We start from the raw sequence: 25865 nt of genomic DNA, 5'->3' as shown, positions 1-25865 counted from the left end.
GTTCGCCAAATTCTCTGTGATTAGCTGGATTAAAGGGGACCCCTTCCCGCAGAAATTTTCTTGTTCGTGCGAAAAACAGCAAACTTACGTTTTCCGTCGTAAAATCAAATGATAAATAAGCTCAACACGTTTTGAAACAACGTCTTATTTATAGATGAAAATAAATTCAATATTTTGGGTTAAAATGGTGTATAATTGTCAATAGAAGAAAAAATGAGGAAAATCTTATGAACTTAGTTGGATCAGTTAATCAGGACGGTAAAGGTGGTTTTGTGTGACAGTGCATATCAACATCAGGACTTGGTAGTTTAACATTTTTTGATGGATTAATGAATCATGCTGTTTATTTAAATATTTTAAAAAACTATTTTAAACTCTTAGCCAGAAATTTGATTATCGGAAACAACTTTGATTTTTATTATGATAGCGATAAGAAGCACACGGTTTTCAACGTTTGCATCTAGTGCCTCAAAAATTGTCCTAAAGCTTTGAAAATACCCCTTCAATCTCCAGATTTGAACTTAATGTAGCATATTTAGAGATATCTGGAGGCTAGATTACAAAAATACAGCTTTGAAATGAAAAGAGATCTAGAAACAGTAAGACTCGAAGTGTGGTTGAACTCTTACTCAGAAATTACACAAAAAAACATTGAAATCTATTCGTAGACGTTCAAAAGCTGTTGTTGATACTGCATGATATTCTACTAAATAATAACTTAATAAAAAGTTAAATTATTCAATAATATATAGACATTTTTTAAAGTGTAAGAAGACTTATGAGAAATAAAATTTTCGGCACTTTTTGGTTTTGGATTTTTATATAAAAAATTAAGTTTTTATAAATCATTAAAATTTTCCATGTAGTTTCGTTAAAAATTAATCATAGATCTTATAATTAAATACCTATTCTGAAAAACTAATTCTAACCAATGGATTGGGGCCTACTTCATTGAAAGTCGTCACAAAAGTACGAACACTTTTGGGAGCCACTGTATGTATATACACACATATTCTTTATTTTATTCATATAGATTTGTATAAATAAACATTTTAAGTAATGCTTCTTTTCATCGCTTCTGATATTAATTTCAAAAGTTTCTGTCACACTTAGGTGCCTTGTTCCTCGCCGATTTGGTACTTTGTATTGACACCCAAATAGTGTCAGAATTTTTTCGTACCAAAAATTCATATTTTTCAGCATGATCCTCCCCTAGAATGCTAGCTATAGTCTGAATCCGGCCGTGATCCTAGGATTCCATCACCACTTGAGAATTTTAACGCCCAGTTTTCCTTCCGAAGAAGTAAGCCAGGCAATGCTGGTGGTTAAGAAATAGAATTTGTAAATTAAGATTTGTGGTAGCTACCTTCCAAAATTGTTTATCTAAATATTTTTGGTATACTAGCAAAAATACCTGGTGTTGCCTGGGTCAGTAATAATTGTGAAAAACAGTGGCTACTTCCTTTCGTTTTCTGTTTTAACTGAAAGAACTCAAAACACACCGCTTTGACGTGATTAAAAATCAAGCTTCTTCCTTAGCCATAAAAGAAAAATAGCAATAAGTATAAAGAACAAAATAGTATTCAGTTAGAAATGAAAGAACGCTGTTTAAAAAATGTAAAAATTTGAAGAATTTCCAAAATATGAACATTATTTAACACTACAAACATCACCAAACTTGATTGTGGGCTTTATTTATTTAATTAAATAATACACACAAAAAAAAAAAAAAGCTCTCTACTATGTTTCCCTAAACGTGCAAAAAGTAGTTTCCAAATATTTAAATGACTTGAAATTCATGTTTGCTCCGGAGAAGCCTTGATTCAAAATTTTCATTATGATTACCATTAATATTGCTGTTGTAAGGCAACGAATTTTTGCAACAATGGGTTTTATATTTAATCATTTAATGGGGAAATGACATGACATTAACTGTTTTCCATCATAACCGTTTTTAAACTAAGTTTTTTAGAAATAAATTATAACCTGTCTTGCTTCCTGATAATGTAGCTATCTGTGGTGAAAAAATGGTTAAAATCGTTCCAGTAGTTTTAAAGCTTACCTCGGACATACAAACAAAAGTAGCCATTTATATATATATAGTTTTACATGAAAAAAAAAATGCTTGAATTTGTTTCAAATGAAAATGAATCCTTTCATTATGTTATTTGTTTGCACCAAAGGGGCGTCAGTCATGCAATATTGTTCCAAAAGATGTTAGGCTTTTTTATTTTCTGATCTGCTTCTAAAAAACTATTGTCAAGTTATTCTATAAGCCATTCATCTGTAAGTTCCTGAGTAAAAGAATCTTTTCCTTAAAATCAATAATAAATCGTTCATAAAAAAGACGCGTTTTTTTTTCAACAATTGAAAAAATTGACTCATTTGACATCAATAGGTGACTTGACTGCAGACTAAATTGGTTCTCTGTTATGATTGGTTGCACGTCATGAATATTTCACTAAAAAGAAATATTAAAAGTTTCCGCAAAGTTTCCAAAAAAAAAAAGTTGTGGTACATTTTTGAATTCCCATTCAATTCTATGACCATTGCAATAGCAACTTTTTTTTTGAGCAATCACATTGCTTATTGTTCTCACTTGACTGTCCTTGGCGTTAAGCTGATTTTATTTCCTCCCCCCCCCCCGCCTCCCTCTGCAGCACCACCAACGTCCCCTCCCAATGCTGCTCCTCTAGCGAACACCATCTTTAGGTTGCGTCCACATCCTACACACACACGCACACATGCATACACACCTACACACACACACACGCATGCGTACACACCTACACACACACGCATGCATACACACCTACACACATACATACACAACTACACACACATCCCATGCCTACAGACACACACACACACACACTCATGCCTGAACACAGACACTTACACACACGCCTAACATACACATACCTGTGATTGCGAAAAACATAATTTGAATTCCAGATGTCAAAATTCAAATTAATTTTATCTTTTTCTTTTTTAAATTTGAACTTTCATTTCTCTTTGTATAAATGTCTAAAATTAATAGCTTCATCTATTAGCCAATCAGTTTTTAGAGAAGGTTAAAATTTTGAAACGTCGGAAAAATTTCAGTTAACCTTGGTGATAATACCCAGTTAAAAAAAGCTTGTAGAACATTTTCTGTTCGTAGAATCATAATAAATATTCCGAGGATTGATTTATGGTTCTTCTTCCTATTTCTCGTTTAACGAAATACGAAAATTAGGACATATCTTGCAAATCTATGTCAAGTTCCAATGTCATTGAAAAAGATTTTTTCACATAAGTCAAAACAAAAGGGCTGTCGAATCAAACCTTAAAATTTGATTATCTTTTTCTGGTATAAAACCCTTTTTATGTCTCATAATCCATCGTTGACTGCAACCGTGAGGCATTTAGTACTTGCAGTAACTTGGGAATGAATGAAACAGTTTTATTCTTTTGGCAAAGTTCATATATTATGGGGAAGCTTATAAAACAGAAAAGTTCTTTTTATGCTTTAAATAAAAGAAAATATTACAAAAAGAATACCTATATGGCGATAAAAATACGATATGACAAGTTTGGTAAAGGAAACATTTTATTTCTTTCATTATGGTTAAACACAGTATTCAACTGCTGTAGTTGATCGAAAGAAGGTTAAATTTTTATTTCAACTCAAGAATTTTCCTTTTTTTTTTCTTTCTGAATTTATTTGTTTCGTATTTAAGAACAATTACGTTTCCGATATCTTTCTACGTTGTCATAAATAACCCTGGAAATTATTAGAAATGTCAGTGTACTAGTAAAAAGACATTCAGATACGTACTCAAGGGATCCCATCATGAGTTGAGGATACAGATTCCTTTGATCCGAAAATCAGGAGGGTTTATTTTATTTGATTAATTTTTTTTTAAAGGAATTGCACCTCTTTAGAAAACTTTCGATGTGAAAAACCCTCGCAACAACAGCGGTGTTCAAGCAGGGGCGGCATTTCAGCATTTCGTTTGGGGGGTCGAGTTTCTTAAACATGAATTTCCTCAATACGGTGTAAAATACATATTGGTTAACAGGAAGTGGTAATAAAATGGTTTTCATGTTAAGAATAATTAGGTTGTTAAGAACAATTAAAATTTTAGCGACCGAAGCTTTAAATTCATTTTGTAATTAAGTTATCTCACAAAATGTCACGGTAGTAGTTTTTATTTTTTTAGTATAGTTTTAATCTGCTATTTTTGGAGTCAGGAAGAAGAGAAAATTTTGTAACTATATTTAATCAATATCCAGTGTTTTGCTTTATTGCCAGTACAGTTAAAGATGATTATCTTGCTTGCCTCATTGCGCAATGAAGGTAATTATCTAACCTCCTGAGACACAAAAGTCGTCTTTCAAATGACTGACCTGATTGAAACCGTCAATAATAAAAAACAAGCAATAGGAGCAAGAAAGTTATGTTAAAAAACACATTTCTTTCAGATCCCTCTCTTTAAAATAACCAAGAAAGCTTTTTAAATTGGTCTAGTATTTATTTTGCGTCATTAAAAAGCATAGTGACAATTCACAAAACAATTCTTCTCTCATGCTAGAAATTTTAGCTAGAAGTGTAATATTTTCTTTTTCGTTTTCTATAACTGACCTACATAATACTGAACTTATAAGACCAATGATAAATGTATCTCATCAAATCCTGTCTCAGTTTCTTGAAAAACGATCATTTCATTCAAAATATTGATTTAATATTTTGACTACAGCTTCATGTGGGTTTTGTCACCTCTTCTACAATGGCATAGTAAAAGCTGAAATGGAAAGTACTGTCACACACTTGGGTCAAGTATGCATTAGTGCGAAAATTACTAAGAGTTCCAATTGTAAGATCCAAGAATTAAGATTAGTGGGTTGAAATTTTTATGATAGAGATTAACATTGTTCAAAAAACACACAGTAGTATAAATAAAGTAAAAAAAATTGAACAAATTCATGCATATTAAAATTACATCAGATTTTCTATCATTGAAAAGGTCATTTTCCAGTCATTCGTCCAGGGGGGCTTTTATAGATTTAACTCTTGAATACCATCTTGTGTACTCAGAGATTGTTAAGACAAGAGCCTTAAGATATATTTGTTGAGGTGGATTTTTTGATGTGGGATATTTTTCAAAAGTAGCATATTTTTGAAAAAGGAATCCATGAACACTTACTAGCTAAACATTGAGCATAAAAAATGTATGTAAAATGACATGGAGTTTATGCGTAAAAGTTGTGTATTTTCAACACTGTACAGGCATCTCATACAAGATGCACCATCATAACATACAGTACACATTTTTGAAACATTTAATCCACATAAAGAGATTACTTCTTTAGTTAAGGCACACACTTATTATCAAACTGTTTTTTCTGTTTTGAAAAATGCAGGGAAATGATTATCTATGTTATCAAAATTGAATTTACCCATTTTTTATTGTTCTTAGTGAAAAATTTGGGGGTGCAACCGCCTCCTCTCGCCCCCCCCCCTATTTGCCGCCCCTGTGTTCAAGCATATTTGGAAGATAATTGAACGATAACTTATTCAGCAAATTTTCGTCGTTCAAAATCTTTTTATGCCTTTTGGGCAATACGCCAGAAAAAGAAAAAAACAATATGCTTCAAAAAATTATGACTTTTAATCAGCGACATTTTACCCCCCCCCCCCTCCCCCCCCGTATCTTAAATACCTCTTTTATCTTGATCATTATTACATTTTACAGAAGTTCAGGACAAATATGGATTAGACCCCGAATTACGGGGCAAAAGTTGACATTTTCAGTTTTAGGAAAAGTTCCTGAAAATGTGGAAAATAAAGATAAAATCAAGATACCTGATCATCCTGGTCATAAGTTCATCTATCTCTACTACTAAAGCCTGTGCGCGTCTGTATGTGCGTGTGTCTGTAACCCTGTAACCTTCGGACTGTGAGTGTCTACCAGATCAATACTAATACCGATGGATACAAAACATCCAGGGCAAGCCATTCCGCTCTGACTCATTCCTCTAAACCTTAAGAGGCCGTAGATAAGGGGTGGGACATCTGAGATGTCCCGAAGACGTCTAGGATTAAAAAGCATTAAAATCATCATTTGTCCCCCGTCGCAGGCGACATTGAGCCGTTGTAGGTTGAGAACAGGGTGTTGGCGAGCGAGACGAGTAAGGTTGTGCCCCCTAGTTAGGGTTTTTTTTTTTTTTTTTTGAGCAATCACGATTGCTTATTGTTCTCATTTGACTGTTTTTGGCGTCTTTTGATTTTTCCCACCGCCACTCTCTGCAGCATCACTGTCGACGGGCTCCTCAAGATGCTGCTCCTATAGCGAAAGCCGTCTCCATGTTGCATCCATGTTCTACACACACGCGCATACATACACAACTACACACACACATGCACACACACAACCACATACACACAACTACCCACACATTCATGCCTGCACACAGACACAAACACACATGCCTATACACACCCATGCACATATCTCCCCCACACACATTCATACACACAACTACCCACACACTTATGCCAGCACACAGACACAAACACACATGCCTACACACACATACACATAACCCCTATACTCAAACACATACCCCCACACACAAACACACACGCCTACATACACACACTCGTGATTGTGAAAAACATAATTTGAATTCAAGATGTCAAAATTCAAATTATTATTATTTTTTCTTTTACTTTTGTTCATCATTACTAATACTTAAAACAGTTAAAAGCATATCTAAATTAAAAAGAATTAGACTCTATCTTTCTCTAAGGTGCTATCCGTGTGAAGTGAAATGAATCGATTAAGTGAAGCGAAGTTACGGTCGCAGGTTATTTCATGCGTGTTTTGTTTGCATATAAATATATATTTTTTAAATGGTGGTGACGAGCATAGAAAAGTACAAAATGTGATCTGTTTCCAATGAAGTACATACCGTATTACCCCGCATTATCCGGCATGCCGCGAAATTCGGGGGTCACTAGATTTTCAACAACACTTGCCAGGTCCTTTCCGGCATGCCGGAAAATTCGGGGTTAGGAAAAAAAATTAATACTATAAAAAATACATGTTCAGCTTAAAAATAATTATAATAAGTTCTATACATATCTAATTAGTATTAATAAACAGTTTAATTTTTAAAAATATTTTCTAAGAATCTAATTTCTCATTTTAACAATAAAAACATTGTTTAATAACGAATTTTATAAAAATTAAATTAAAACTAAGTAAGCAAACATTTAAGCAGTAAATTACCCCCCCCCCCCTCTAAACCAGTGATAAGGAATTTACCATAGCTATTCAATAAATAAAAATTAAACTTTCCTCTCTAAAAGGAACCTGAAATAATTTATTTTAAACCATTATGAACAAATCGCAGTAATGTTGATTGCTTCTGAATTGATTACTTTATCGGCATATGATTAAATCCGTTAATGATGACCTACCACAACAAGGGCGCCCATATAGGAGGACAGGGGGGCTCAGGTCCCCCCCCCCCTTAGAATTGAGAACTTCCTTCATTTTAGTGCTTTTTTCTTCGCAAAAAATGTATAAAAATTTCTTTTCCAATCATAAATGAATAAATTATTAAAAATTGCAAGTTTTAATGTCTCTAATCTGTACAGAAATGGGAGTCAATGGGGAAAATATTCTGCTAAACCATGGGGAAAATTTTTGAGCCCCCCCCCCTTAAAATTTTGCATATGGGCGCCCTTGTACCATAAATAATAAGCACATATCATATGCAGCACACTATGTTTTTGAAAGAAGATTACTTTCGGTGTTAATTTTTTTTCTTACAGTGGTTTGCTTTCTGACTGGAACTGAATGGGGAAATTTACTTTTGTTTTGTTGCAAAATAAACCTCGAATTATCCGGCATGTCGGAAAATTCGAATTTCCTGGCATGCTGATCACCCTCACTTTTTTCCGGCATGTCGGATAATGCGAGGTAATACGGTAATATATGCATATATTTTTTCAGGAGTACTAATATTTTTTAATTTATTTATATTTTAGTGCTACACGACACAGAATTCGTTTCACATCACATTTTTAGGACGACGGAGGACGCATCAAATCTCATCCATAGCTACCACCATCGAGAGAAAAGGCAACTAAATAATTTGTAAGTAAAAAAAATATTTATTCATATAGTGTGGCTCTGATAAGCTGAGATAAGACCTTGATAATACTTCCTTTTAGGGAGTTCAGTGCAAAAGGAACGTGTAATTGGCGCGGATTTGAGTTCCCATAAAATTACTCTAAAAAGGGCTAAACATTGTCATGGTCATGTCTCAACTTGGAGACACAATATAGCTTGTGTATTTTGCGCAGGAACGCAAAGATTTTTATTTTGTTTTACAATGATTGTTTTCACAATAAAATTTTTACTAACATTTCGACCTAAATTTCCACTTTACTCACCCTCATAATAAATGTTGAGTAGTACGTTTTTCGGCCTGGATGTATCTCATAAGTTAAATCAGTTTTTAACTACTAAAACACACTATAGCGTAATAATAAGAAAATTTTAGATAAGTGGCAATCGAAAGGCACGTAAAACATGTTTTCTGGACTCACGGAGAAAATGCGTGCTCCATTTCTTGCCAAATCTTTAAATTTGGCGCTTTCGTTAAATTTTCTGCAAGACCTTACACTTTTCACTCCAGGGTCCCCCATACCTACAACTATTTATGGTTTAAGCACTTATAATTCCAACTTTTCTTTCTCCAAAAATATTTCACACATTATATCATGCATAAAATAATGTCGCTTCTCATTTCTCAAGCAGATGACTTTAAATATCCAGTCTAAAAACTTTCAAAACTGCGTATTTACATTGTATTTACCAGCCATCCCAGTCTTATTTAGCTTCTTCACTTGTATATTAGTTCTTTTTATTGTTTGTTATCTTATTATTGTTATTGGTTTTTGTAATTATCAAAATTGTTCCAGCGAGTGTCGCTCGTGATCTGTTATGTTCCCCCCAGTCACCACATCCGGTTACACCCTCACCGGGGTTGGTATGGTGGTGATTGGTGGGGTTTAAATAAATAAATAAATAAATAAAAATGGGACCCTAAATGCATCTCTGATTTTTTGAGCCATACCAGAAGTCGAGCAATCCCTGTTCCAACACCCCCTGAGATATCGTTACACTAGGAGGACTTGGTGACCACGAGCATATTTAACGTCCCCCAGTCACCAATAATGTAGACGGTGGATCTTTGACTGGCTAGGATCGAACCCAGGGCTCTCCGGTCACAAATCCGATGCCTCACCGATCAGGCCACGACGGCCTCAAGTAAAACCATTGCATCGGCCGGGAATCGTACCCAATACCTTATACAGTGAAACCTGTGTAAGTTGACCACTTGCGGTGCAGTACTTTGGTGGTCAACTTATAAAGGGTAGTAACGAAAACTGTTTTTTTTTTTTTTTTTTTTTTGTCCTTTCTTGCCCTATGCATTAATTTTTTTTAACTAATTGGAATACTTAAAACTCACTTTCATTGTTTAACATTACTTTAAAACAATAAGAAATTTTTTTAAAAAATATTTTCAGAGATTATTTACCAGAATGACGCGCAAATTATCATACAAATTTAAAATGTCTGTAAATCGATCGAAGAAAAAAAAATGTCTCATTGCGTACGAAAATCTACTTACTTGACATTAACAATTCCTAAAAATTCATAACAAGTTAAAAGTGACTTAAATTCTTCATTTGATTTTTTCTTGTACATTTTTAACAATGGTAATCTACTTTTCAACAAAATAATGCCTTAATGAAGTTTGGCGCATTTTCTAGGACTTAACATAGGCCCAATGTTTTTCGATAGAAACATAAATATTCATTGTATTTTTTTAAAAATGTCTGGTTGCTTATTTGACGCATAACTGATTAAACTTTTAGTACAATTTAATGTTTTTGCCAAGTGGTCAACTTACAAAGGGTTTTTTACAATACTCCAAACCAGGGCCTGATTAACGCACGGTCCGGCGGGTCCGTGGACCTGGGCACCACAAATTTAGGGGCACTAAAATAGACTAAATTAAATTACTTCCTTTTTTCTCTGTTAAAGGGAAAGTTCCTTCTCAGCTTTGAAAACAATCAAAAATCGTTTGAGAAGATGCGCTTCTCAGGATAATTTACAGGCGTTTTTCTTATTGACCATTGAAAAATCCGTGACATCAAAATTAGATTTCGATGATGTGATCGACACATTTGCATCTGTTAAAGCCAGAAAGAAGCCTTTTTAAAACTTAATGTCAGAATTAGTTAGTTTTTTTTTTTCTTTCTTTTTTTTTTTTTTTTTTTGTTGCTATTTTTGCAGTTTTAAATTGTTTTTTAATTCATTGTTACCTTAAGGTACGGCAATTTAACTATGATTAGTATGGTGACTATCAAGTGTTTGGTATTCAAATCCCAGGTTTCTGCAGTAATGTGTAGGTTTCTAGTGTATTAGGTTTCTAGTATAAAACATTGACTTTGAAATTGTGCTGATTTTCGCAGGGGGGGGGCACCAATTTTTACTCAGGACATGGGCACCAGTTTGTCTTGATCGGGCCCTGCTCCAAACCAAAGCTGGTGTATATTAGTGGTCAAGATACACAGGTGGTCAAGATAGAGAGGTGGTCAAGTTACAGAGGTTTTCCTTCATTATATAAGATAGGACTAATTCCGTTCCTGACAAAAGTGATCAACTTAGACAGGTGGTCAACTTACAAAGGTGGTCAACTTTACAGGTTTTACTGTACTTTAAGACCTTGAGGGTAAACCCTGGAGAAAGCTGTATCCCGAATTCTCCTCGAGCTGCTGCTGTGGCTGTTTCCAGACTTTTAACAGACACTATTGTCTGTATGTCTATTTTTACCGTTTTCACATATACAGTCGACTCCCGCTACAACGCGATCCGACTTACGCGAAATGGCCATAACGCGATTTTTTTTCCCCCGGTGAAGAATTTTATTCCCAACGCGAATTCTTCACCCACAACATGAAAATTTTCCGAAGGGAATCGCGGTTTTCGTGAATGGACCTTCATCACTTTGGCATCGCTGAGGGTGGAAGTTCCCACACCGTACTCCTAGTCGAAACATCGCTTATACAAATAACTACTCCTCATTTTCCATTTATTTTTTTCATTCTACTTGGGAAAGTTGATGAAATATAATGACACCTAAGAACGCTGTTTGATTTAAAGTTTGTGAAGATAGAAGGAAAAAAAGAGAAAGTTTCAAGTGCATTTGTATTTCTTACTATATAATGTACGTACCGTAGTGGTTTATTTTACGTCTTCCTTTCCCATTATCATTGCTTTTGTGCATCGTAGCAGTTTTTTTATGTTAAATAAAACGTTTTAATTTTTTTTAAATACAATAAATAAAGATTCAATTTTTTGTTTAAGAAACAGTAATGTACAGTTAAGAAATAGTTTTTTACAGTTTGAGGTGCTGTTTGCAAGTGTCCTTAATCGTATGGGTATGTTTATAAAAGTTTTTACACATACCCTTTTCAGGGGAGATTGTGTTCCGGTATTTTACCGAATTTCCGGTATTTTCGGACGTATTTCCGGTATTTTTATGTCCGAAAATACCGGAATTATCTTTTTTTTTTTTGTTATGCTTTTATCTCCTTACCTCCGCATTTTTTAAAAAATTATATAATACTCATCAAATATACCTGCAAGAGCCTTAAGATGGACACCTATCTCTTAAGATGGACAAATGTCAAGATAATTTTGTATAACACCCGCTCAAAAGTAACCTTGTAACCCATTAAAATTTTAATCAAATGTACACTCACTATTTTGACTCAGAACTATTTATGGCAAAGGTGCACTTAAGTAATAGGGGCCAAAGATTACCCCCCCCCCCCCCCCGTTCTCGCTTTGAAACTTTCAGGTATATTTTGATGAACTCACAATCACCCCTGCCTTTTCCACAACGCGAAATTTCAACTTACGCGAAGGGTTTTGGAACGCATCCCTCGCGTAAGTCGGGACTCGACTGTACTTTACGTAACTCTGGACAAATCATGGACTCTGCTCATCTGGAAGATGGCTCTGCACTAACTAGTTTTAATTGTGTTGCCGAGAGATATTAAAGAACCTGTGGTTTAATGATCTAATAGTCAATGGAGTCGTTTCCAAAATTTTTTAAATATTTTTTTTCTGAAAGAGCATGCATCAAAACATAGGATCTGACCATTTTTTAAATAGTTTGTTTATAAGTTTAACATTTTTAAAAAAATTACTTTAATGGGAGCAATTGTATTGTTTACGCTTCTGCCAATGACATCACAAACAGGGTTGCCAGATTTAAGAACAATAAATACGGGACAGGCTTCTAGGTGTGAAAAGGGGGGGGGGGGTATTTTTGAGACGACGCTGTAAATTCAATCTCAACAAAGCATTAAACCTCACAAAATATCGCCTATCAAAGTATAAAAAATAGTTTTAATTGCGAATGACGACGCATGCGCAGTGATATATTTCCAATATTAGTCAATGAGCAAAGAAGCAACCATTCGGCTACTCAGGGGTGACCTCCCTAAGGGCAAGGGCACAGCCCCCTCAATATCGTGGAGACATCCCCCCCCCCCCCACAAAAAAAGCAAGAGCCCTCTCCAAAAAATGAGAAAAATACCCTCAGAACACCCCTCCCCCTTAAAATTTCAACGGCGCAGTCTGCTTCATCACACCCCCTAGGTGGGACCCCTGCGGCTCCTAATGATCTGCTGCAAAAACAAAAACGTACAAACCAAATAAAAACGAAAACAATTTTTATGTTTGCTGCCACATGATTTTCTTATTGCTCATTATTTCACATTTTTGGTTTTACTTAATTTTTCCCCTTAAAATAATGTCTCGTTTTGTAAAATATTGTTATTAGCTAGAATACGGGACTGAAGCCGTCCCGCAGGGGCGGCAAATAGGGGGGTCAAGAGGGGGCGGTCGCACCCCCAAATTTTTTGAGCAGAATGATGGAAAATGGGTGAATTCAATTTATGTAAGTCGGAAATCAATGTTCATCAAAGGAAATCTCGCTGGTTCTCAGCAACTATTTGATGAAATTCGACACATTCTTAAACTAGAAAAAGTATTTTTCGTTATTTGGATGATGACTTAGAAATTCATAAAGTATTTTCGGCTTTTTCAGAACATAGAAAACTGAACATGGTTAATTTTAACTAAAGAAGACATTGCCTCATATAGGCTAAATATTTCACACTCGTGTGCCCAGTGTAATGATGGTATGTCCAATATGAGAGGCCCTTGAAAAGTGGTGTGGTTGCATGGTTTTCACAAGAAAATTCCTTGACATTTTACATTCACTTTTACGCTCATTTTTTAAGTGCATATTTATTTAATGAGTGTTCATCGCTTTCTTCTGCTAGAAACACGTTTCAGCTCTCAATGCATTATAATGTTTTCATAGAAATTTCTTAAAAACGCATGTGATTATTGAATAAAAAAGGACACTTCAACCAAATACTTTTTATGGGGCTCTATAATTATGCAATCGCGGAGTGACACAAGATAATCTTCAAGAGTTAAAACGATAAAAACATTTCTCCATAACTTCAAAGCAGTGATTTGACGACTGGAAGAATTATTGCAAAACGATTCTTTCAATGGTGAAAAAGCTCATGCTCTTTAGCATGCATGACTTCGTTTGTATTTTTATCCAATTTGTTTGCACCGGGAAAAGGTTTTTGAAAAATGCTTTACTCTATCAAAATTTATATCTTCAATCCGCTACTCGACTATTCAAACCACAGTTCAATCTACAATTGATCTGTGCACCATACTACCACAGTTCAATCTACAATTGAAACTGAAAATAGATTTTTTATAGATGTATACTTCAATCAATCGTGAAATTTTTCAAAAAAATTCTTCCTCCGAGCCAATTTTAAAGAAGCACAAAAAAAAAAAAAAGTGACAAAAATCCACATGAGGATGTGAAGTCAAACATTGATTTTTGAATATTTTGTATGAAGTAATAGATTCAGTTTTGAATGAAATTAACACAAGATTTGATGATAATTATTTTTCTGTATGGTTGGCTGGGATTATGGTTATTTGGATTGGATTTTGAAAACGAAAAATAAAATATTTTAACTGTGAGTAAAACTTTTAGCATGAGGCAAGAAAAATTACAAGCAATATACCGACACAATGGTTTTCACATCCAAAGACTGCAGTTTCGTCCTTGTTATGGACTCATAAGTCTGGAATAGTAAATAACAGAGCTGGAGGTAGATGATATCTCATTGAAGCTGAGAGCGCCGACATGATTAGATTATTCAATGATGAAAAGTTTAAGCCCCTCACAGTTTTTGAAGTAACCTGGGTGATTTTGAAGAGCAAGATATAAAAAGTGTTTTCATACATAACTTTGTGTTATTTCAATTATTTTTTAACTATTACAATCAGCTCAGCTAGTAGAGAAAGAGTTTTTTTATTTCTCAGGAGGTTAAAGAAATATCTTCGAAGCGCAAAGGGGGAAAAAATACCTTTTCCATTTAGCTAAACTGGCAAAACAGCACGATATTGGGCACTGATAGATTAGTAACACGATTCCCTGCTCTTCCAAATTCCAAAAATCATGCATTATAACTTTTCCAAAAGGTATAAAAACTTTAGTAACGAGATGTTTTGTATGATAACTTTTTAGTCAATGAATCAAAATTTTAATTGTTTCTAAACACTAATTTTATTTATACTAAACCGATTTTATGACAACTTCTTGTTAGCTAATGTGTGTTTGGTTTCGCTTTGGAGTTATACATTTTTAAGAAACTCGACCCCCCAAATGGAATGGTGAAATGCCGCCCCTGCCGTCCCGTATGGAAGCTCTCCGGAACGCGGGACAATTTTTCAAAATACGGGACTGTCCCTTGAAATCCGGGACGTCTGGCAACCCTGATCACAAATGATGAAATGCCATTCACTGTTGCCATTTACAGAGTAAAATATTTAATTCGCATCTTTACTCACGTGTACTGGCAACAATATGGTTGATAGCAAGCGTAGAGCGCAATATTTAATTCGCTTCTTGATTATCGTAACGTGGAAACGCGGTAGAAGGATGCGACAAAGTGCATCATTTGTGACGTCATAAAGACCACGCCTTGTTTTGAAAAATCGGATATTTAAAAAAATTAATTAAAAAATAACTTTTGGGAAAAGGAAAGCATTTTCTGAGTCTATGTTTTTTTTTTTTTGCTCTTTCTATCAATTTCAGCGACTAAAAGTACTACTTTTGACTGAAGAAAACAACCCCATTGACCTGGCATTTCAGAAATAAATTCAATGAATACTTTAAGATCTTACTATTTAAGACGTTACGTCTCGATAACGAGGGGACGACAGCAAATAATTTTAGCTTCGAATGTCTGTCTCAAGATCCTCTTTCAGTTGCGACATCCAATTATCCGAACTTTGACTATCCTAATCGCTTTTGACATTACAGAAAAAGAGAAACGAGCTGATGTGTACATCACGTGACTTCCTTTTACGCCAATTTATTGATAATAGTGCCTTGGAGTAGCAAAGAAACTTTAAATATTTTCACCCCAAGTTTGTTGCGAACTGAAGCAAAAAAACGTTTTATACATATTAATTTTCATAATATTGGACATTTTTAATGTGAATCAATGGTTAACTCTCTAAATATCGCCAATAGGGGCCAAAATAAAACCAGATTGGAAAAAGAAACCGGGGCCGTGGTAGCCCGATCGGTAGAGTGTCGGATTCGGGGCCGGAGGGTCCTGAGTTCGAACCTCGATGGTCGAAGACCCGCCGTCGTCATTAAAGGGGACTGGGCGACGTTAAATAGGCTCGTGGTCTCAATGTCCTCCAAGTGAAACGATACCTCTGGGGGTGCTAGCACCAGGTAGCTATTAGTTCCTGGACTAGTTCTAAATTCTCATTAACTGTTCGATCCGGTGATGGTGCTGTCATCTATCGGTATATAAAATAATGGAGGCAAGGCACTTAGTATGCAGTCCTCGACATAAATACAGTTGTAGTCAGTTGTGACTCGGAATAGGAATAGGAAAAAGAAAAATTTGGCGACCAAAAGCATGGCGATATATCGCCAAGTGTTTGCCAAATTATAACACCACTTGGGTTTGCATTGAAATTAACAATAATTTCCCTCCCCCCCCCAAAAAAAGGCGTAAAACACCTCCTTTGGAACATCCGAATGCAACCAAAAGAGGAGGTGCACAACTAGATCCCACCAGGAGTCTACGCACCAAATTTTAACCTTCTAGGACATACCGTTTGAGTTAAGCGAGATACATCCGCAAAAAAACATACACGCACGTACGCACATACATAAGTACATACAGAAGACACGAGAAAACTCGTTGTAACTAATTCGAGTATCGGTCAAAATGGGATATTTCAGTTGGGTTGAAAAAAAATTCAATATTCATTCGGGGGCGAGCAAAATGGAAATTAAGGCCCATTTTTGGGTGAAAACTTTTTCGCGAATACAATACTTACTTTACTTCGTAAAAGGACGTAAAAAAGACGTTAAGGTTCTGCGATTCGCAAAATAGTGATTATATCTACGCTATAGCTATTGTCCTTCCCTCCGCAAGGCTTACGTAGCTAAAGTAGAGATACATCCGCCATTTTGGGGCTAAATGCAGCTTTCTTTCTATGTTTGCTATAATGAAATAGCGTGTTTTGCTTCTTGATTGTGGATAAACATGGAGTTGATAAGAAATCATCATCAAGAAGCAAGGGCGTATCCAGGTTATGTATTTGGAAGGGGTCATTTCCGGAAGGAGGAGGGTCATAAGTGTCCCCCCCCCCTTTTTCTTTAGCATAAATGGGGGTTCAGGGGAGAATTTTTTGAAATATAAGTCTGCATAGCGCAGTTTTAGGCTGTCTTTGGTAGGTTTATTAATTAATGAGAAGGTTTGTTTTTTCTTTAAAATGGTTTTTTTCACAATTTAAACATACGTCATATTGAAATTAATTAAAATGGACCCTTTTTCGAAGAAAATCAAATCATCCGATGTTTTTATTTTCCGAATGGGGTCTGCTCCCCGATTCGGATAGTTGAAATTCTACTGTACCAGCAAGCTTAACATCATATTTTTTTCGGATTGTTAATGTCGCAGACTAAATAACTTAAAACTGTTATTGCGTAAAACCTTGATTTTCTCCTATGCTGTGTTTTTTTTCCCCTTTCTTTTTTTTTTTAAAAGTTGCGTCACCTTTGTTGTTGGGGCGCGATACAAGGAGCCTTCTGTGCAACAATTGATGCTTCGGTTATCGTGGATTGCTCCAGTAGCGTAACCATGGGACCTAGCGCCCCTGGCAAACTAAAGAAATTGCGCCCCCGCCCCCCTTGGGTCGTTCACATGGGAAGTCACCGTAGGTCATTGCGATCTCCAAAAAAAAATTTTTTTTTTGGAACATTTTGATTAATTGATTCGACTAATAGGAGGCAGCATTGTAATTTTTTTTTCTTTTCTTTTTTAGAATTGTTTTCAATGATGTCCGATGTTCCTTCTCAGTAGATGTTATGTATGTGTGTATATATATGTACCTTCTCTAGCTCTTTTTCTTGTGAGTTTTTTTTTTTTTAATTTCTTAAAAGCATTTTTCTATAATTAAAAAAAAAAAAAAATTCTTTATCAGTTGAAATGCCGCCCCCCTGGCTGCTGCATCCATGGCGAGAGCCACTCCTGCCAACCCCTTGGTACGCTACTGGACTTCCCCTATTATAACAACAGTGAAGTGTTTTTTCCCTTCAAAGAGATGTGTTAAAAATATATGAATATATAATTATGTAATATAATTATGAACTAACTAGCAAAAATACCCGGCGTTGCCTGGGTCAGTAATAATTATCAGAAAAAATCGTTACTTGCTTTTGTTTTCTGGTTTAAGTGAAAGAATTTAAAACACATCTTTTTGACGTGATTAAAAATAGAGTTCCCTCCTTACCCATAAAAGTAAAATAGCAATAAGTTTAAAGTATAAAATAGTATTCATTTAGAAATGAAAGCACTATATTTAAGCATATACAAATTTCCAAAACATGAAATTATTCTTCTCATGTTCAAAAGGATTAATCTGTTGATACTTTTTTTTTTTAAACATGGAGTCTAAAACCTTCTCTGTATTGCTATTGAAGTTGCTCGTAATCCCCTTATAGCTGCTTTAGTTATTTTGGAAAATTTCAATCATTGTGGGCTCTTGGTGCGATTTTACCGAATTTGCGGGAATCGTTTTGGGATACCTTCGATGATGCTCCCTCCTTCTTTCCTTACTTTGTAAAACGATATGATATTAATTTTCGTTACAAAGATATTATCGCCAGGTGCTGAGATACTTTTGGTCACCATAAAATGGCACTAAAGAGTTTCATCCGAAATGTTTCCAAAATAAATGGTAAAATTTGGCGATTGTTTGAAATTGTGCAAAAAGGAAAATTAATGGAAGTTTTTGTGCTGTTTATGGATTTGCCTAATTTAGTTGTTGGATTATTTAACACAGTAAAAAAAGTTTTTTAAAGATCCTTTGATTGGCGATATTTTGTTTACATGGTGAAAGCTGAGAAACACTATGACGTATTCGACTTCAAAAACAGCGACGTTGAAAAAAACTGCCAAATGCATCAGCTACGGAAATCTTTCTGCAAAAATTTTGGCGATCTGCTGGTTAATTGGATAATCAGTAAGTGTTCGATTAGCATAAATAATAATAAACACCATTAATTACATTAAAGTTCCGTTTAAATGGAAACTGATCAGCCAAATCATATATTATTTGCCAATCTTGTGCAAAAATTTTACTTCAAGATTTGACTTGAGAAAAGCCTTGAACAGTCACGAAAAGCAAAGATAGTCAACAATACAACAATTGTCGCTATCGACAGGGAGTTGAGATGATACACTAAATACTGTATTGAGTTGAGGAAAGCCTTCGAACATGGATCTAAAAAGCTCACAACTCGTTTTTTATTCTACTTAGAAATTTCGAACAGGTGCCATCTTCAGCAGAAAAATCAGAGCTTTCGATGGACATATAATGTAAATATGTGCAAGTATTTTTTCATCCCTATATTAGAGAATTTATACGAAAATTGTATTTTATTGCTCCCCTAAGGGGGTTTTGCCCCCCACAACGGGACGAAAACTACCCTATGTGTTATTCTGATGCATAAGCTATATTATTGTAAAGTTTCATCAAAATCCGTTCAGTAGTTTTTGCGTGAAAGAGTAACAAACATCCATACATCCATACAGACAAACTTTCGCATATATAATAGTAGTAAGATTAATTATGTTGAAACCCAAACTATCCACCTTCATCAGGGCATGATTTCTAACAAAAAATGACCCCGGTGTCCATGTTCTTACATTCACACTTTAACAGCCTGAAGTTCCCCTTAATCTGCAAAAATTCATCCGAAAAGCAAAGAAGCCGATGAAATGACCTATCATGGTAATACATCCCTACCGCAAATAAATAGTTGGCGAATTCAGTTTTTAAAAGAAGCAAATAATAATGAAGAACATTCAGCGCGGCAAACAGAATCAGAAAAGAAATGTTGACTGGACGAGTCCTCCCGCAGTTTTCTTCTTTCGTTCCTTCTTGTTTTGTTAGCATTATCACTTCCGTTGATTCTCTTCGTATTTCAAACTGAAAACAGCCTGACATTAAGATTTTACTCATTTTTAACTTTCGACACCATTAACTTTCACAGTTTTGCTTTTTCGGTGAAGGAAAAATGGAATTCAATGAGTTGTTTTCAAGTTCTTTCGCCTGCGCAGTGTTTACCAGTGTGTGAACAAACACACCCTACTAAATAAGCAGTTTGATATTTTGTTAAAAACATTTTATATATCGGTAGGTTTTAATTCGGTTTTAAGAGTTTTTTTCTTAGAACAATTGGCAGTAGTAATTTTCTTTACATTTTAATAAAGAAAACGACTACCGAGTTTCCGAAAAATAAGACCCGGTGGTGTATTAATTTTTGTTACAAAAGTTTAGCTAATGCAACAGGTCTTTTTTTTTTTTAATGCAAAAACTGCTATTTGTTCATGCTGAAAAAATAGTTATTCAAGTTCAAGATGTTCATTTATTCAAACGTAAGACATTATTTATTAGAATTTAATGCAGTTATTACCGTACAATTAAGATTCACAAAATTATCATTACAACTCAGGGGCTCTTCAAACTTATATTTTTGGGAGGTCATTAATTCTCAATTTGCCGAATGTAACTCCGAATTTCGCCGAATAATGATAATTTTGTCGAACGGAACTCCGAATTTCACCAAATGATGACAACTTTTCCGAATAGAGAAAATATGTCTGAATCGTCGGACAAAATTTGCTGATTAAGGAAATTTTTGGGAGGTCACATTGACTCCCGTGACGTCTCATCGGATCCCCCCCCCCCATTACAACGATATCTTCGAGGGTGGATCACTTCATTACGCATGACCTCCCACTTAAAATGCTCAAAGACAACCTACAACTGCGTTTTGAGGACTTCTGATTGGAGAAGCTACTGAGCTAAGAGGCCCTAATTGATCTCTCTCCCGAACCTCACATTTATAGTTCCTAGTACGATTTCTATGCTTGTTTTTGAAAAATTCAGATTTTTCTGGTCGTGTTGTAATTAGGGGTGCCACAAATTAAAATTTTTGGGAGGGCAAAAATTCTCAATTTGCCGAACGGAACTAGAAATTCTGCTGAATGAGGATAACTTTGCAGAATCGTCGAAGAAAATTCGCTGATTAAGGAAATTTTTGGGAGGTCACAGTGATTCCCTTGACGTCTCATTGGAACCCTCCCCCCCCCCCCCATTACAGCCTTGTCTTCGAGCGCGGATCAAGGGACTTCATTACGTATGACCTCCCACTTAAACTGCTCAAAGACAACCTAAAACTGCGTTTTGAGGACTTCTGATTGGAGAAGCTACTGAGCTAAGAGGCCCTAATTGTTCTCTCTCCCGAACCTCACATTTATAGTACCAAGCCCGATTTCTGTGCTTGTTTTTGAAAAATTCGGATTTCTCTGGTCGTGTTGTAATTGAGGGAGATACAAATTAAAATTTTTGGGAGGGCGGAAATTCTCAATTTGTCAAATGAAACTAGAAATTTTTCCGAATAAGGATAACTCTGCAGAATAGAACAAGGACTAATAATAAGAGTAGACCGAGCTTTCCCAGACTTGCTGATGAAAAAATTGGTTCATGGATACATCATGTGACTGGTGGGAGGCTTAGCGAAAAGCTTTGGCAGCATGGTTGCTAGATGGAAACATTATCTATAGTTTGGCACTCGACATGCATTTTAAGACGTAATGTGTTTTCATTATAATTTTTTTTTCCAGGTGCAGAGATTGTACTGTTTTTCTTTTAGTTATGCATTACTTTGACATTAGTAATTAGTTTTTGATCAGTTTTCTGTAACTTTTATTTCATTTGGAACTGCTACGTCAGTGTTGACGTAAACGTAATGGCATAAACGTTTTGCGTTAACGCAAAAATGTACTAATCGGTATCTTAAATAGAAATTGCAGGGAAAAATCTTACCGTTTGCCGATTCTTTTTGGGCGCTTGCATCTTTAATTGCTTAGAGAGTTATTGAAGTTGAATAAAGAAAATGCACAATACAATCTAAACGAAAAACTCACCACATTAGCAAAATATTTACAACTTAGAATAACAAATTTACAAATCAGACTCCATAAAAGATCATTCTTCCGTGTTCCATCAGTTCTATTTATTTTATTTCTCGCTGGCGTTGGTCGTCTGCTACGATCAACGCCCGCTGTTGCTAGGATATCCACCAGTCACATGGTTTGGTTTATGAGCAACAAAAGGGTTACCATAGCTCGGTCTATTCTTATTATTAGTCTATGGAATAGAACTCTAAATTTCTCCGAACAGTGATAACTTTGCCGAATCATCAGACATAGCCGAAAGTGAACATTTTTGGAAGATCGCAGGGACGGACCTCCCGTAACCTCTCACCGGGTTGTAAAAACCTGGTTGTAAAAACCGACCACTTCCTAGAGCAAAATATGGATCCGCCCCTGCATGCCTTCTCGTCTGAGGCTTAGTAATCTTAAATGTTCGTTTTTAATGTGACATATTTTTTAACATACTGAATACTCCAATTTGGCACAAGCTCATCCATTTGTTTAATTGCAAATGTGAATATTTGTTTCGTTTGTGAGTCGTCGTTCAGGAATAAAGCTTGTTGATAAACAGGGGTTCCCACCTAGGTGTGGGGGAGGGGTCATGGTGCAGACTGCGCCATTGAAATTTTTAGGGGGGTGTTTTGAGGGGTATTTTTTCCTTTTAAGGGGCTCCTGCTTTTTGGGGGGGCTCTTCGCGAAATTTAAGGGGGTGCGTCCTTGCCTCTAGGGGGGGGGGCAATCCTGTGGTAACAGGGCCTGATTAACGCACGGTCCGGCGGGTCCGCGTACCTGGGCACCGCAAATTTAGGGGCACTAAAATAGCCTAAATTAACTTACTTCCTTCCTTTTTTTTTCTGTTAAAGTGAACATTCCTTTTCAGCTTTGAAAAGAATCAAAAATCGTTTGAGAAGCTGCGTTTCTCAGGAAAATTTACAGGCATTTTTATTATTGACCATTGAAAATTCTGTGACATCAAAATTAGATTTCGATGATGTGATCGACATATTTGCCTCTGTTAAAGCCAGAAAGAAGCCTTTTTAAAGCTTGATGTCAGAATTAGTTAGTTTTTTTTTGCTATTTTTGCAGTTTTAAATTGTTTTTTTTAAACTCATTTTCACCTTAAGGGGGTCCGGGACACATTTTGAAAATTTTTTTATTATGTACTTTAGAGTTTTGAAATTTTTTGAACTGATTCATCATTTATTTAATAAGCAAAATCATAACATAAATATGAAAAAAAAAAATTTTTTTATTTAAATTTAATTAGTTTTTTTCAAAAAAATGGGGTTGCTTTAAATTGCTATAACTCAAAATATTGTTGGTCAATTTTCAATTTTTTTTCAAAAAAGTATGCACAAATATCTAAGCTTTAATTTTTATTCGGCGATTTTAAAAATATTGATTCAATAAGAAATAAAAAATATTTGAAGAAAAATTTCGAAAAATTCGAAGATACTTTTTTTAAAAAAATCATAACTTTTGCAGTAAACGTTTTTTTCAAATTCGCCGAATAAAAATTAAAGTAAATTGCTTGAAAAAGATATGCTCCAAGTTTCATTACTTTATCTCTATCGGTTCCTGACTTATAAGAGTTTGAATGCAAGAAATCGGGAAAAATTGCATCATGGAGAAAAACGCGTTTAAAGTTTTAAAGTTATGTACACATTCGTTAGATGCATGCAACAAAAATAACTATAACTTTCGTTCTATTTAAGGTGGAAACAAGATTCAAACGTCCTCTTAAGCAGAAAAAAACGGAGCAATTTTTCAAATTATAAAAATTTTTTTCAAAATTTGAGGATTTTTGTGTCCCGGACCCCCTTAAGGTAAGGCAATTTTAACGATGTGACCATCAAATGTTTGGTATTCAAATCCCACGTTTCTGTAGTAATGTGTAGGTTTCTAGTATATTAGGTATCTAGTAGTATAAAACATCCACTTTAAAATTGTGCTGATTTTCTCATGAGGGGGGGGGGGGAGAGGCAACATCTTCTTTCCAGGACCTGGACACCAGTTTGTCTTGATCGGGCCCTGTGTGGTAAATGAGACGTCAATCTGACTGTCATGTCGTTTGCCGTTCTTTTGAAGGACGATCTTAATTAGGACTTTTTTTTAGGATCGTGCTGGGTATTACTTTTCGGTTAGGTCTCATTTTAGGGAAGACACGCTTGCAAAATACTGCGTTTGTTCACTGGTTGGGAGCAGTGGCGTGGGAAAAGTAGTGAATCCCGGGTGTGCAGACCCCTCTATAAAGTTCAAAATTAAATTACTTCAATGAAAATCAACAATTTTCTGTTTTATTTGAAATTTTTTTCCTCGTCTAATCAAAATTTTATGCACGACTCTTTCTGTAAAATTAAATTTCGATTGCTACTTTTGCATTTCCAAGTGTCAGAGTTTGGTACTGTTTTTAGGTTGGGCACACATGCCCCTGTCCAGGATTTTTTAAAAAAAAGGCTTTTTGGGATAAAATTTGGACAAAGATTTAAAAAAATGTTTTTAAATCTTTATCCAAATTGTCAGAATTTTCATGTCATTTAGCGGTTCTTCTAACCACTGTTTTTCAAAAGTATTGTTACAAATTCTGTAAATATTAGTTATTTTTGTGATTAATTCGTCGTAATCTAGCTAAATTTGGCGTTTATTAAATTATCTGTCATCTAAAATTATTGTAGTAACGTAACCTGTAAATAGATTCCTGTAATGAATATACAGCCCCTATACATTCGATTGAAGTATACGGTTCCCCTATTTTTCATTGATAAGATTCGTGAATAAATAAAAAGAAGATATAGAAATGCGTAGAACTTAGTAGGATTTTCTAGAGATTTCTTCGCTCGGTATAAAGCGCCGGGCGTCTTGTGAATGAGTCAGTTTCGAGTTAGTCTCTGCTTGAGAATCGTTGCAGCGGAACGCTGGAGAGCATTCATTGCTCTGTTTTGTGAAGCCTTTTGAGCTGTATTTTTGCGTATTTCGAAGTAAATACGTGTGTAACCGTTGAGTTTACGGTGTTGAGTGATATTTGCTTAATTGCTGGTGATTAATTTAGCAGTTGTTGACGATCTTTCCTGTACATAGTGTAAATAAAGCTCCTGTGTTTGTATCAAGAACTGTGTCGTCCTTTCAAGAAAGTGGAAGTCGCACCGGATCCGTTACAGTATGATTTCACTCGGTAACAACAATCAGAAATTGCAGCAAGATTTCAAAGAAAATGTTTGAATAAAAAAGCTGTGCTCTCAAACTTTAACATCAAAGTTAATTTAAAAAACTCTTTTTTTTTTAATTATTTTTCTCTATTGGGAGGGGTTTAACTCCTCCCCCCCCCCTGATCATGGCCTTGGTTGGACGCCTCTTTTGTAGAATATTTTGCTACGCTACTGTTTGGGGGGGATTTTTTTTCACTTGGTTCTTTCTTTTTCGAATTCTTTTTTCTCCATTTCACTCCTACCCCTCTTCCAATCCCAGAAAATAAAAAACAAAAACATCCTGTCGCAGATACGTAAACGTTCCACCATTCTTTTTTGAAAAATAATTACGCGTATCAAATAAACAGTTTACTTTTCATGCGACAAATGTTACTTTTTAACGATCTTATCAATTTTAAAAAATAAAATTGCACATAAGTACTCCTTCACTGGTTGGTTTACCCAATCCTTTGATTAGCCTCTTTTGCCGAGACGATTCACATTAACTGGGTATTTAACAAGGACACGCCTTTTTAGAGTTCTGCAGAAAGTCAAATTGGACGCTCTTGCTTTTTTCTGATATTCTGTTCGGTAGCTTTCTCTCCCCCCCCCCCCCCGCACTCTTTTTTTTTTAAATCCAAAACCAACGAGTTCACCTAGGGAAGTAGTCAAAGTCGTATGTTTTGTTTTGTCTAACTTATCCCGCCAAAGTGTTCTGCGATGCGTGCCATCCTGTATTTCGGGACCAACTACTGGCGACGAAGAAGTAAAGGTATAGTCATCAGCCAGTTCAAGGAATAGGAATTTCGGTTGAAGGTCAAAAAAAAAAGGTAGCCTCAGGTGTTCTGTTCCTGTACCGAAATTGCCGCTTTTTGGAAGCGAAAAGATGCTTTTGAAAGCATTTAATGTGGGTGAACAGCAAGCTCGTTCATTTGCTTGGTTTTCTTGGTTTTCTTTCTTGG

This window comes from Uloborus diversus, chromosome 5 (assembly GCF_026930045.1).
Source record: "Uloborus diversus isolate 005 chromosome 5, Udiv.v.3.1, whole genome shotgun sequence".
Taxonomy (NCBI): Eukaryota; Metazoa; Arthropoda; class Arachnida; order Araneae; family Uloboridae; genus Uloborus; species Uloborus diversus.
The sequence above is the reverse complement of the archived record's forward strand: the minus strand, read 5'-3'. Positions refer to the sequence as shown.